Here is a 13896-nt window from a genome sequence, read left to right on the forward strand (position 1 = left end):
TGGTGAGTATTTGCTTCAGGTTGGGGGGCTGTCTGTAGGCAAGGACTGGCCTGTCTCCCAAGATTTGTGAGAGTGTTGGGTGATCCTTCAGGATAGGTTGTAGATCCTTAATAATGCATTGAAGGGGTTTTAGTTGGGGGCTGAAGGTGACGGCTAGTGGCGTTCTGTTATTTTCTTTGTTAGGCCTGTCCTGTAGTAGGTGACTTTTGGGTACTCTTCTGGCTCTGTCAATCTGTTTCTTCACTTCCGCAGGTGGGTATTGTAGTAGTAAGAATGCTTGATAGAGATCTTGTAGGTGTTTGTCTCTGTCTGAGGGGTTGGAGCAAATGCGGTTGTATCGCAGAGCTTGGCTGTAGACGATGGATCGTGTGGTGTGGTCAGGGTGAAAGCTGGAGGCATGTAGGTAGGAACAGCGGTCAGTAGGTTTCCGGTATAGGGTGGTGTTTATATGACCATCGCTTATTAGCACTGTAGTGTCCAGGAAGTGGAGCTTAATCGCGTCTCTGCTAAGGCTGCGTCTACACTCCCCCTTGTGTCGGTAGAACGTATGTGGCTCGGGGAGTGAATAAGCCACCGCCCGAGTGACACAAGTTACACGGACCTAAGCGCCGGTGTGGACAGTGCTATGGTGCTGGGAGAACTTCTCCTGCCAACATGGCTACGGCTGCTCGTTGAGGGTGGAGAGCTCCCTCCTGTTGGCTTCCAGCCGCTCCAGTAGAGACTGCCACTGGGGGCCACGTCACTCACAGCTGTGAGGGCTGAGCGGTTAAGGCGTTGGACTCGAAATCCAATCGGGTTTCCCTGCGCAGGTTCAAATCCTGCTCACAGCGAGGCCTGTGTTTTAGCCACACTTGCTCACCAGGGCAATACATCTCCACCGACCCTGGGATGCTCTCCATACACTCCCCACCCCAGGTAAACCCTGTTCTGCTCTTTTCATGGGGATGCCTGGGATGGTGCCTCACGCTGTGTCCCTGCGGTCTCAGCTCCCGAGGCCTCTGCCCCTCACCCAGCGCCCTGCGGCTCAGCCCCACCCCTGGGTGCTGCTCCTCCCCAGAGCGTGGAAGGAGCTGAGCATGGGCAGCCCGTACAAGAGGCCACGGGAGACTGAGCCTCCCCCAAAAGGCCGTCCATGCCGGGGGGAAACGCTGGGGATGTGGGGCGGGTCTCCCCTCCGGAGGCCCGTGGGCCCGTGGTCATCTTTCGAGCGCTGGAAGCGAAGCTCCAGAGAAGTGGGGGTCCCGCCTGCACCCCGCTCCCCTCTGCCTCTTAGCCCGATGCCCTGCTCTTGCTCTGCCTCTTCCCATCCCCCCTCCGCCTCTTCCCCCAAAACCTGCTCCCCACACCCCCTCGGCCTTTAACCCCATGGCCCCATCTTCTCATGCCTCTTCCTGTCCTTCTCCACCTCCTTCCCCAAGGACCCCACTGCCCCCCATCACCAGAGAAAGAGAAAAGGGACGGGTGCCTGGCCCCATGGCCCCCCAGTAGCCCCCCTTCAGGGAAAGGGGCAGAGAGGAGCAAGCAGGGGGTGAGTGGAGTCCTGGGGGAAGAGGTGGAGAGGAGCGAGGGGCAGGTAGAGGGACCTCGGGGGCCAGAGGAGTGAACAGTGGGTGGGCGGGGCCTCGGGGGAAGAAGATGACCGGGGCGGAGCCTCTGTGGCAGGGCCATGCTCTAGGCCCCGGTGGCCCCCCAACTTCTCGGCGTCATCTGAAACCCAGGATGAAGGTGACACAGGGCCTGGTTCCTCTTTGGGCTAAGATTCCATAACAGCTCTCCCTTCCTGGCAGTGTGAAGGGGCTGGACAGGGGCATAAAGCCCTCTAGACACGGCCGGAGACAGGGAAAGGGCCGTCAATGCGGAAGAGAATCAGGCCCAGAGTTAGACAAGGGGTGCAGAGAATATTCTGGATTATGGTCATTGCACTTCGCCCTCGCTCGAAATGCTTCCTGTATTTTCTCCATTTCACTCCCTGACTCTCGATCTCTGCCCCTTTCCCCGTTTCGTCCTCAGAATTAGCACGTTCAGCCAGTTAATCGCAGCAATCCCGCCATAAGACGGCAGCCTGAAATCTCAGCTCTCCCCCGCCCCTCGCACGAGACCTGCTGCCAGCTGAACTGGAGAAAGAATGGGGAACGTCTCTGGCAGAGGGTGTGAAACAGACACCCGGAAAAGGTGAGTTTTCACAGGGATTTCCTCAAAGTAGGAGAAACTTGGGGTCCCAGTTAGTGCCCAAAAAACCCTTCAGGGATCAAACAAACCAAGGCCCAGCCCACCCCGATCTGGGCTCCACGTGGGAGTGAGCAGGGGGCTGCTGAGACACACACAGACTGCTGGGCACGCATGGACTGTGGCTGGGGAGGGGGCTGCCAGACCTCCCCCGGGTGACCAGACAGCAAGTGTGAAAAATCCGGACGGGGGTGGGAGGTAATCGGAGCCTATATAAGAAAAAGACCCAAAAATCGGGACTGTCCCTCTAAAATCGGGACACCTGGCCACTCTAGACCTCCCCCAGAGACTGCCACTGAGTCAGTGGGGGGCAGTTGCACAGACCTGCAGGGACCACGCAGAGTGTGAGGTTTGCTCCCCTCCTGTCTCCAGTGGGGCTGAGGTTTCTCCCTGAGCCTGCTGAGCCCTGTGGCCCTTCCCAGCCACGCCTGTGGGAGCAGAAAACACCGAGAGACCAGGCCGGGGAGGCCATATGGTTTATTGGACCCGGTTCTCTTGGGGAGAGAGACCAGGGCCTGAGGACGAGATCTGCGGAGCTCGAAGGCTTGTCTCTCCCCAGCAGAAGTTGGAGAATGAAAGAGATCCCCTCCCCGCCTTGTCTCTCTAATCTCCTGGCACCGACCTTGCAAACAGAGAACTCTGAGGCAGTTCAGTGCTTCCGACCGAGCCCCAGGAGCCCGTATGTAACACGGACGTTGCACTCATTCAAACAGTGCCTAGCGCAGCTGGGGGACGGGCTTCAAGCTGCTGCCAGCCACAGCCCCTTCTGTGCCCCAAACCGGGGGCGACTGCGCCTACCGGCCAGACCCCTCTGTTCCAGAACGGAGGTGCCCTTTGGTCTCTCAGCCCGGCGCTCTCACACAACCACAGCAGCTCCAGTCACCAGGTCCCCTCTTGGCGCAGTGGGAGGAGGCAGCAGGACAGAGCAGGCGGGCCACCGAGGGGGAACTGTACTCCGGGAAGCCGTGACTCTGTCAAGGATTTAGGTGTCATACCGGGCAAGCCGCTCAACATCCGCTCCCGGTGCGATGCTGTGGGGAACAGGGCCAAAGCCATCGGTGATGACGGGGGGATTTTCTTGGTTTTTCAATGGTTTGCATGCCTCAGTTTCCCTGGGTGCTGTTTGTTTAACGAGGTGGCACTGGTGGGAGAGATAGTTTGTTGTTACAGAGGACCAGCGGTGATCTCTCCTGTCAGTTGGGCCCTCAGGCAAAGGCCTGGAGAACGGATACCCCAGCGACTGGTGAGCTGGAGGCCCAGCTTGGAAGTCACAGCCAGGTCGGGCCAGTAGTAGGACAATGGGCTGAGGAGAGAAGACCCGGTGACTGCTTCCAGCCAGGGGGAAAGAAAAGATGGAGGAGAGGAGAGGCTGAGATAGAGGAGACCCAGGCAGCCTGTTTACCTGGGACAGAAGACAAAGGACACAGGGTTGTGGGAAGGTGATATCGGACGCTTAGCTGGAAGGAGGGGGCTTCTGGACTGGGGAGAGAAAACAGCCAGAGCTCACACGGGTGCAGGGGAGACCTAGATGGACTGTGCAGAGGGAGATTAGCCTTGAGGCCCTGAGAGTTTCCTGTGCTGTGTTCAGATGCTCAATAAACCCCTCTCTTTTACGCTGGCTGAGAGTCACGGCAGTCTCGGGATCCGGGTTGCGTTCTTCCCTTTGGGAGTAGAGGCCCCAGGGGTCCAGAGTGAGGGGACTCCCTGAGGGGGCCCACGGCAGACAGGCATGCTCAAGGCTCAGAGAAGAGGGGTTGCAGGAGGCGGAAGGGCCTACGGCTTAACCCTCGAGAGAGTGGATCTCCGAGAAGGGCTGTCACACTGAAGGGGGTTCCTCCCAAGGACTGTACGAGGCTGAGAGAGAGCACAAGTCCTGTGAGTCCGTGACGCCATCCATGGATAGATAAAGAGAGGATGGAAAGGGAGGTGATTCAGCAGCGGGGAGACTGACACTGGAATACTGCATCCCGTTCTGGTGTCCACATTTCAAAAATAACGTTCAAAAAACTGGAGAGGGTGCAGAAAAGAGCCATATTTGAGGGATGGAGAAGACTTATAAGGAGGGATTGAAAAACTCAGTCTGTTTAGTTTTTAAAAAGATGGAGAGGTGAGCTGATGGCAGCCTGCAGTGCCTTCGCTGAGAGAAAACACCAAGTATTTAAAGGGCTCTTTAGTCTTGCAAAGAAAGGCAGAACAAGAACCAATGGCTGGAAGCAGAAATCAGAAAAATTCTCCTTAGAACAAGGCAGAGATTTGTAAGAGGGAGGGCGACTCATCACTGGAACAAACTGCAAAGAGGAGTGATGGATTCTCCATCTCTTGCTGTCTTCCAGTGAAGACTAGATGCCCTTCGGGAAGGTGCTTTAGTGCAAAAGCAGCTCTTGTGATACACGGGAGGGCTGGGAGATGCAGGGTGTCATATTAGATGCTCCAATGGTCCCTTCTGGCCTTAAGTCGACTAATTTATGAAAAACTGGTGGTTTATTGTATAGCCGGCTCCATCCCCCGACTCACCAGTCATTGAGTGCGGAGATCCGGGGGCAACAACTCCAAGCTCCAAGAGGCTGGGCAGGGGCAGGACATCAGCTGGGATGGGGGGGGGTTGGGGGGCAGTGACATCAGCAAGGCCTTTTGCAGGACCTCAGCCCATTGGGGAAAGGTGGTGGGGAGGGGGTGACCTCACAGAGAGACCCCGACATCAGCGGGGCAGGGCCGAGGTGCAGGGCCAGGGCAGTCGCTGAGACCCCTCCGGCTTTGCTGCCGCACGTCTCCTTCTCCCGGTCTCCCCTCGAGGACGGGGAGAGAATTAGGATTCATGTCGTAGCATGAGGAGGAGCCTCTGTGGAGTTTTCTCCTTTCCGACCACTGATTGTGCCAGAAAACGAACTTCCCTTGGACAAGGTCGGAGGCTGCGAGAGGTTTGGAACCTGTTGGGTCTGATGCACCTGCTGCAGGCAGAATTCTCGGCACAGAAAACACTGGCTTAAGGGGGCAGAATGTGATTTCCTACCGAGCGCTTTGACGCTTGGAATCACTGGGGACCTTGGGGTTTATCCTTTTGGGTTTCCCTTCTCCTCTTTCCTCCCTCCTTTCTCCTCTTCTCTTGCTTCTTTTTCCAATGTTTCCCTCTCTCTCCCAAGGAGGGATGTGTGTGGAGGGTGGGCAAGTGGGGGTTGCTCTCATCGCGGGCGGTCCTCACAAAGAGGTGGGTCTGGATCTGAGAGCGATCCGCTCTGATGGTGACCTGGCCGTCCTCTGGGACCTCTGGTGAGACCTCTCAGCCGCCCGCCCCTCAGAGTCTCAGGGCTGGTTGGCCGAGCGGGGGGCTATCGACAGCGAGGAGACTCAGGTCCTTTTGGTCTCGTTTCAAATCAGGCAAATAAGTCACAATCAATGCAAGGTATGGGATTAATCTTGCTGCTTCAGGGGCGGAAGGAGGCAGGGTCTTGGGGGAAGGGGTGGAGCGGGGTGGGGTCTGGGGAGGAGTGGGGGTTGCCCCGAGCCCGCACCCCCCTCAGGAGGGCCGTGGCAGCAGTATTGGTCCCACCCCGCGGCAGGGCCGGGCTGGAACCAGGTACGGCCGGGGCAGGGCAGGGCAGGGCAGGGCAGGGGGTGGGGGAAAGCTGGGCGGGCGGGAGCCGGGGGAGGTACCTCTCTCCAAGCCAGACCTCGTAACCTGAGATCCAGAGAGGCAGGGGGGGCTCAGGACACACCCCTCCCATCGGCCTTTCCCGTTGGTTAGTGTCGGTGTGGAGATGCCTCGCACGCTGGGTTTTGTGGGTCCTACTTTCAGGCACCTCCTTCTTCCTGTAAGCGGGGGAATAGTCCCGCTCTTGTGGGGAACTGTCCTGGCTTCTGCACGACCCCGGTGAAGTGGGCTCGCGAAAGGATCTCAGTCCTCGCTCCCACTCCCTTTACCCAGAGGCCTCCCTGCCCTCGAGGACTCCCCTTCTACTCTCCTGTCTGGCAGAGTCCTCAGAACCCCGACAAGGCTGGACCCAGGATTCCTGGGGGTCTCGACCCCCAACCCTGCGGTGGTCACCTAGGACAGGGGCTCGGGTGTCCCTACTCCGGGGTACTCTCTGTACTGGGCACTTCTCTGACCCACTAATCATTACATATAATTTAAAGCAAATGCAAGTTATTTAATCAACAATTAATTTTAAAAAAGAATAAGGGAAAATGGGACAGGTGAAAGGAAACACATCACCCCGCTCTGTGGCAGGGAATATCACAAACAGCATCTCTGGAACGTCAGGGCAGTTCACAGTCTGCTCCTTGTGAGTCCCAGGCCCCTTCTCCTGCCCTGGCCGTGCTGCGGGGATGCTGCGGGTCGGACACTCGCTCTGGTGGTGGCCACACGCTCTCAGGCTCGAAGTGGCAGGACCCTTCTTCCCAGTGTGGCCCCCGCCCTGTCGGGGTTACGATCCAAGCCTGGCCTGAAGAGCCCCTTGGCTGAGGCGTCTCCCTGTGCGGGGCCCGCTGCCCATGATCCCCCTCGCTCTCCCCAGCTGCTCACCGCACCCAGCTCCGGACTGCTCCAGCCCCAGCCCCACCACTCGGTCTCTGCACGGCTGCTGCTCTGCCCCCAGCTCCCTGGGCTGCTTCTCTGGCCCCTCTGGCTCTGGTTGCTCCCACGACAGGTCTGCTCTCTCTGGGCTGCTTTACTGGTCCCTCTGGATCGGCACAGCTCCGCTCCCCAGCTCAGCTCGGGCCCCTGCTTTCTCCTTAGCTTGGCCCCACTCTGTCTGTCTGACCCAGGCAAATCCAGCTCACACAGAGGACGGGACCCCCCTGGCCTCCTGACTCCCTCATTAGCCTTCTCGCCCTGTCATTCAGGCTGACCTGGAGCATTGGCCTCTCCCCATTGTTCCTGGGGACTATCAGTCTCAGGGTCCTGGTTTCCCATCGACCCTTCCCCTTTTAGTACTGGGAGCTAGCCAATCAAAACACCCCCACTGACTGTTAGTAAGGGGGCAACAGTCCCCTTACATTTAGGCTGTAGCTGTGGGGGGTTGAGGATCGGCAGCATCTCAGTGTCAGATTTAGGGAGCTAAAGTGAAAGTAGCAGCCAAGCCCAGCTCAGTATTTTTGTGGAGCTAGCCCCTGGTGCCTAACCTGTTTTGAACAGCCCACTCGGCCCCCATCTGTGTTGTCAGGTGCCCGATCCCAGACCTACATTATTTTAAACAGATGCTTTTGAAAAACATACCAAAAGTCTAACAGGCTCTAAAAATCAGCTGAATACATTCTGGGCCTACAAGCACTAAAATACCTTCATCAAAACAGTGTATTGTGCTTTGAACGGTATCACAACATGGCAGGGGCTGACAGTCAGTGCTAAATGTGTGAAGACCCATTTTTAATGATTCTTGATAAAGCCAGTCAGCAAATGTCGTCTAGGAGTAAGTGCTGTAATTATGGGGAAGAAAAATCTGCATTTTTCACACGTAACAGAAGTGGAATAACTGCATTCAAAAATAAAACAATGAAAAACTTGAAAGGCCACAAGCCCTCTCAGTCCTGCTACTTGTTCAGCCAATCGCTCAGACAAACAGGGGTTTGTTGACATTTGCAGGAGCTAATGTTGCCCACTTCTCGTTGACAGTGTCACCTAAAAGGGAGACCAGGCATTCACAGGGCACTGTTGTAGCTGGCATCGCAGGATATTGACAGGCCAGATGTGCTGAAGAATCATACGTCCCTTCGCGTTTCAACCACCGTTCCAGAGGTCATGCGTCCATGTTGAGGACAGATTGAGATGTCACCAGCGGAAGGTTCATTTTCTTGTTCGATGGTTTGGATCTTGTCGTTTCCACATTGGCGTGTTGCTCTTTTCAGACTTCAGAAAGTATGCGCCACGCCTCATCCCGCTCAAATTTTGGAGTCCAATTTCAGACTCTTAACTCTTGGGTCAAGTCCTGTGGCTATCTTTAGAAATCTCACATTGGTCCTTCTTCGCCTTTTGTCAGATCTGCAGTGAAAGTGTTCTTAAAACGAACACCATGTGTTGGGTCATCATCCGAGATGGCTAGGAGATGAAATCTGTGGCAGAGTGCAGGTAAAAGAGAGCAGGAGAAGACAATTCTCCCCCAAGGAGCTGAGTCACCGATTTAATTCACACATTACTTTTTTTTAACGAGTATCATCAGCATGGAAGCATGTCCTCTGGACTGGTGGCAAAAGCATGCAGGGGCATACGAATGTTTAGCATGCCTGGCACATAACTACCATGCAATGCTGACTACAAAAGTGCCATGCGAACGCCTCTTCTCAACGTCCGGTGGCCTTGTAGGCGCGAAACGTTTACACTGTTTTCCTTTTGGGTGCAGTTCTAGAACAAAACAAAAAATCTACATTTGTAAGTTGCACTTTCACGGCCAAGAGCTTGCACTGCTGCACTTTTATGAGGGGAACTGAAAAATGCTCTTTCTTTTATTACTTTGACAGTGTAAATATTTGTAAACCATCATCCTAGAAAGTGAGCCCTGTATTCTGTGTTGTCATGGACATCAGTATATTTGAAAAAAGGAGAAAAACAACCAAAATCTTTAATACATTTCAGTTGGTATTCAATGTTTAACAGGGTGATCAATCATACCTAAAAAAAATCACAATTAAAAAATTAATCATGATTAATTGCAGTTTTAATTTTTTTAATTGCGATTAATTTTTTTGAGTTAATTGCATGAGTTAATTGCGGTTCTCCCTGCCCCAGCCCAGAGCCTGCACCCCCACCCTCTTCCCACACACCCTCTCCTGCTTCCAAACTTCCTCCTACACCCCCACCCCTTCCCCCAGCCCAGAGCCTACAACCAAACTCCGTTCCACAGCCTGCAGCCCCTCCCTCCACAGCCCCTCCCATCCCCAAACTCCCTTCCAGAGCCTGCACCCCTCCACCCATCCTGCACCCCCACCCTGTGCCCCAGCCCGGAGCCTGCACCCAGCACCCAAACTCCATCCCAGAGCCTGCATCCCAGACTCCATCCTAGAGTGGTGAACAGGACAGATTACTAACTCATCACAGAGGGTTTCAGCCCCCTAGGATCACCTGTCAGGATTTTTCCTTCCTTTAAAGAGGGCAGAACCCAAACCCCATTCAGAAGATGCGGGGAATCTTACAGTAAAGTCTTCCCACATAGTCCCCTCTGTAATCCCGTCTGTCAGAGCTTGCCTTAGCACACGAAAATAAGGCCATGGAGTGGTAACCACACAAACAAGACTTTATTTACGATGGGGGAAAGGACTAGGATAGGCTAGAGAAGGGGTGGAATAACAAAACTTTAACTCTGGAAATGCTCCACTCTCACAAACAATTACACCCACGAGGAAATGTTGATGTGCTTTCTACCGTCTCTTGCAGGGAGAGCGATGGACAGCTTCTGCTCTCTTGACATTGGACGTCAGGGACAGACTTCGATGATGGACACAGGACCGGGTGAGTAGACCTAACTAAAAACCCTCCCTATCCCTCTTTGCGTCGTCTCTGCCTGGATGTTAGACCCTATCTACGCGGATTCAATCCGTGCGTGGCAGTGTGCTTCCCAACCCAAAATAATATAGCCAATGGCAAAAGGTCACCAAATTCTTTTGCCAAGTCCAAGATGGCCACCTTATAGATAACACAAAACATACATGCCTTTCTTCCCTTCTTTTACGAAAATTTGGCAGGGGCAAACACCATTTTACACACCCAGAGAATGCATTTGACCAATCAGGGGACGTTGCGGGGCAGGGTGACCCATCCAGAAGGGGGTTGTATCTCCCCTCTGAGAACTCCTCCCTCTGTCCTCTACAACTGAAGTGGGCGTCTGCCCTGTAGGGCCACCCCGAGAGGGGATTTGACCAAATAGGGGAAGTGCCATAGTGGAGTGAGCTGCCCGCAACAGGATCCTGTGGACCCTAAAAAGTCCCCACACCGCCCTCTACCAATTGGCGAGGGTTTCACTCCCACGTTAGGTCATCTCAGAAGGGAAACGTGTCCAAATCCAGAACAGGTTTAGCCCGAAGGCCTAGGCCACGATTTCTGCAAAAGACATCCTTGGAACGAGACGGGCTCTTCCACGCAGTGTTGTGTTGCGACTTCCAGGAGGATGCTGCCAGCCACGCAAACATGGAGCTCCAGAGATCGGCGGCTTCTGGCCTAGACCTTCGGGCACTGCCTATTCTGATCGGTACGTTTCCCTTCTGGGATGGCCTATGGGGTGTGTGAAACCCTGACCGATTAGTAGAGGACAGTGGGGGATTTCATGGAGCGGTGATGGGCCCCTCTTACGGGCAGGTCACCCCACCACGGCACTTACCCTGTTTGGTGAAATCCCCTCTCTGGCTGGTCCTAAGGGGCGGAGGCTCACCCAAACTGGGAGGAGTTCTCGGAGGGGTCACGTGACCCACTTCCGGATGGGTCACTCTGCCCCAGAACTTTCCCCCATTGGTCAAATCCATTCCTGAGGCAGATGGATGGAGATAAAACACCCCCAGATTGGTAGAGGAGTGGCAGGAGCTCTTAGAGGGGTCACATGCTACTCCTTGCTTCTACTCATATTTGCATCCTGATCCCGAAAGTCTTATATCATGGTGTGGGTCTTATGGTGACAGACGGGCGATGCCTTAGGGGTAAAGGGGCGAGGTCCCATGGGTGAAACTAAATAACTGTCCTTAGCCTCAGGGTGGTTTGGCCTTATGGCCAGAGCCAAAATGGCTGCCCTCCCACTCAGGGCTGTGTGGCCCAATGCCCAGAGTCCGTGCGGCCGCCCGCTCCATCCAGGGCTGTGTGGCCCAACGACCAGAGTCCGTGCGGCCGCCCTCTCCGTCGGGGCTGTGTGCCCAACGACCAGAGTCCGGGCGGCCGCCCTCTCCGTCGGGGCTGTGTGGCCCAACGACCAGAGTCCGTGTGGCCGCCCGCTCCATCCAGGGCTGTGTGGCCCAACGACCAGAGTCCGTGCGGCCGCCCTCTCCGTCGGGGCTGTGTGCCCAACGACCAGAGTCCGGGCGGCCGCCCTCTCCGTCGGGGCTGTGTGGCCCAACGACCAGAGTCCGTGCGGCCGCCCTCTCCGTCCAGGGCTGTGTGGCCCAACGACCAGAGTCCGTGCGGCCGCCCTCTCCGTCCAGGGCTGTGTGCCCAACGACCAGAGTCCGGGCGGCCGCCCTCTCCGTCGGGGCTGTGTGGCCCAACGACCAGAGTCCGTGCGGCCGCCCTCTCCGTCCAGGGCTGTGTGGCCCAACGACCAGAGTCCGTGCGGCCGCCCTCTCCGTCCAGGGCTGTGTGGCCCAACGACCAGAGTCCGTGCGGCCGCCCTCTCCGTCCAGGGCTGTGTGGCCCAACGACCAGAGTCCGTGCGGCTGTCCTCTCCATCCAGGGCTGTGTGGCCGAACGACCAGAGTCCGTGCGGCTGTCCTCTCCGTCGGGGCTGTGAGGCCCAACGACCAGAGTCAACGGCTGCCCTTCAGTGTACAGAGACAAGATGGTTGCCCCTCCTCTTCGGGCCGTACAGTCTAGTGGCGCAATGGGGATGTGGGCAGCCACCCGAGGATGGATGGCAGCCAGGGCAGGGGGACCCAGACTCTCCTTACTCCCCCTTGCCCTAGCCCAGGGCCTTGTCCGTGGCCAATGTGTTTGCCGTTGAGTCAGTGGGGATCCAACCAGAACATGCTGACGCCACTCAGCATGACAATGGCTCGTTCACCCAGGTTACTTCAGAGGAGAAGTCTCTCGGCCACGGGCTGGGGGTCTCTGGGCTCCCGGCGTGGGAAACTCCCAGACACTCTGATCTCCCTTGCTCGTCTGCAGGCACCCGGGGGTGCGGCTGGGTCTCGGCGCCTCGGGGCTTCAGCTGCTTCTGGACTGGATCCTACAGGGTGCATCCTCCATTTTCGGCGCTCTGCCTAGCGTGAGCTGAGCTGCTCCCTTTCACACTGGTGCTCCAGTTGTAGCGTGTCCGGCAGGGCTGGGGAGGGGCTTGGCTTCCTCCGCCTAGACTGTGGGGTTATGTGGGGCTGGTACACCCCGGCACACGCTGCTCGGCCTCTTCTGTCTCCTCCTTCCCGTGCAACAGCTGCTTTGCCATCTCACAAGAGATGGGATCAGTGGTGGGCTCAGTTGGCTCCTGTTGGCCTCTAGATGTCTGGAAGAGGGAGAAAGGGCAGGAGCACAAATTAGAAAAACAAAACCTTCAAGCAGGGTGGTTTTCCACAGCACAAAACCACCCCACTTTGCTAATGTTCATTTGCAACTTCCCGGAGAGCTGGCATTTCTTAAAGAGAGCACCCAACCCCCGGCAACCGCCCTGGGGGCTGGCAATGGTTAAAGGGAGTCTGGGAGAATTTCTCCTCTCTCCGCCTGGCACTGATGAGTGAGGGAATCACACGTGAGAAGCTGTGTGAATGTCGGGCTCTGTGCGGTGGGGTGAGATGTCCCACATGGTGCCCAAAGGTGGGGTTGTCCTGACTCTGCAGTGACTTCATTCCAGGGAGAGAGATGTCAGAGATCAGCTCCAGGGTGCTGCCCTGTAACAGAGGGTGGCAATGGGGCAGAAGTGGGGCAATGGTGCACTCAGGAAAGGAGCAGGGCTAAGGGGGCCCCGAGCTGCAGCCTCTAAAGCCCCTGTGTGCTGCGTTCCAGCCGGGCCGGCTCTGCCTGGCTGGGGTGGGGGCGAGGAGGCTCCGCGCGCTGCTCTTCCTGTCCCCCCGCAGGCACGTCGCCGCGACGAGCACTGCACCGGGAACCTCTGTCCCGGGGGCTGCTCTTGCCTGTCGGCTCTGCCCTCCCCCCGCGCGTCCCCCCGCAGCTCCCATGGGCCGGGAATCGTTAATCCGGCCCTGGCCCTACTCCCCAGCCTGTTCCAATCCTGCTCTTGACTCCTGACTCCAGCTCCAACCCTTGGCTCCCCTCGGCTCGACCTCCACCACTCTGAGCACTGGGCCCCAGCGCCCCTGCTCCAACCACTGGGCCCAACCAGCCGTGCTTTGGCTTCTGACCCCAGCGATATGGAGGAGTCGTTCACCGCACTGCTTTCCATGTGTATGGCCCTGCCCTGGTCAGCGCTGGTTTTCATCTGCCATTGTGCTGCCCAGTCACATGGCTTGATTACATCCCTTTGAACTTCTTCAAAGTCTCCTCTAGGCTGATTAATCTGCATAATCTTGTCATCTGCCAATATCCACCTCGTTGTTCAGCCCCAGTTCCAAACATAAGAACATGAGAAAGGCCAGACTGGGTCAGAGCAAAGGTCCATCTAGCCCAGTATCCTGTCTTCCGACAGTGGCCACTGCCAGGTGCCCCAGAGGGAGTGAACAGACAGGAATCATCCAGTGCTCTATGCCCTGTCACCCATTCCTAGCTGCTGGCAAACAGAGGCTAGGGACACCAAAAAGTTGATAAGCGTCTGCTGTACGTACCATAGCAGGACAAAGAGCTCTTCTGTGTCGGTCCCGGTTCCCTAGTCAAATGCAGAACCCGACACGAGATTTACAAGCTTCTGCAACCATTTATAATGTCTGTTGAGGATGTACCACGTGGTCCTGTCAGATTTCAAAGGCACTTCCTGAAAAGCTGAAACCAAGAGGAAACGGGTTGAAAAGCCTCTGGTGCTGATGTGCCTGGTGCCTAGGAAATCTCCACTCCCGATGGCCATCGCCCCCTGCTATTAGCTCCCCAAGAGTCTAAGGGCA

At 56.4% G+C, this 13896-nt stretch overlaps 1 non-coding gene across 1 annotated transcript; it reads left to right on the forward strand.

Annotated features, from left to right (window-relative positions):
• Positions 1-748: 748 nt before the first annotated feature.
• TRNAS-CGA (transfer RNA serine (anticodon CGA)) lies at positions 749-830 on the forward strand. The gene has a single exon. It is a non-coding gene; the product is annotated as a tRNA-Ser (tRNA).
• The last annotated feature ends 13066 nt before the right edge of the window (positions 831-13896 follow it).

This window comes from Eretmochelys imbricata, chromosome 11, assembly GCF_965152235.1.
Source record: "Eretmochelys imbricata isolate rEreImb1 chromosome 11, rEreImb1.hap1, whole genome shotgun sequence".
NCBI lineage: Eukaryota > Metazoa > Chordata > Testudines > Cheloniidae > Eretmochelys > Eretmochelys imbricata.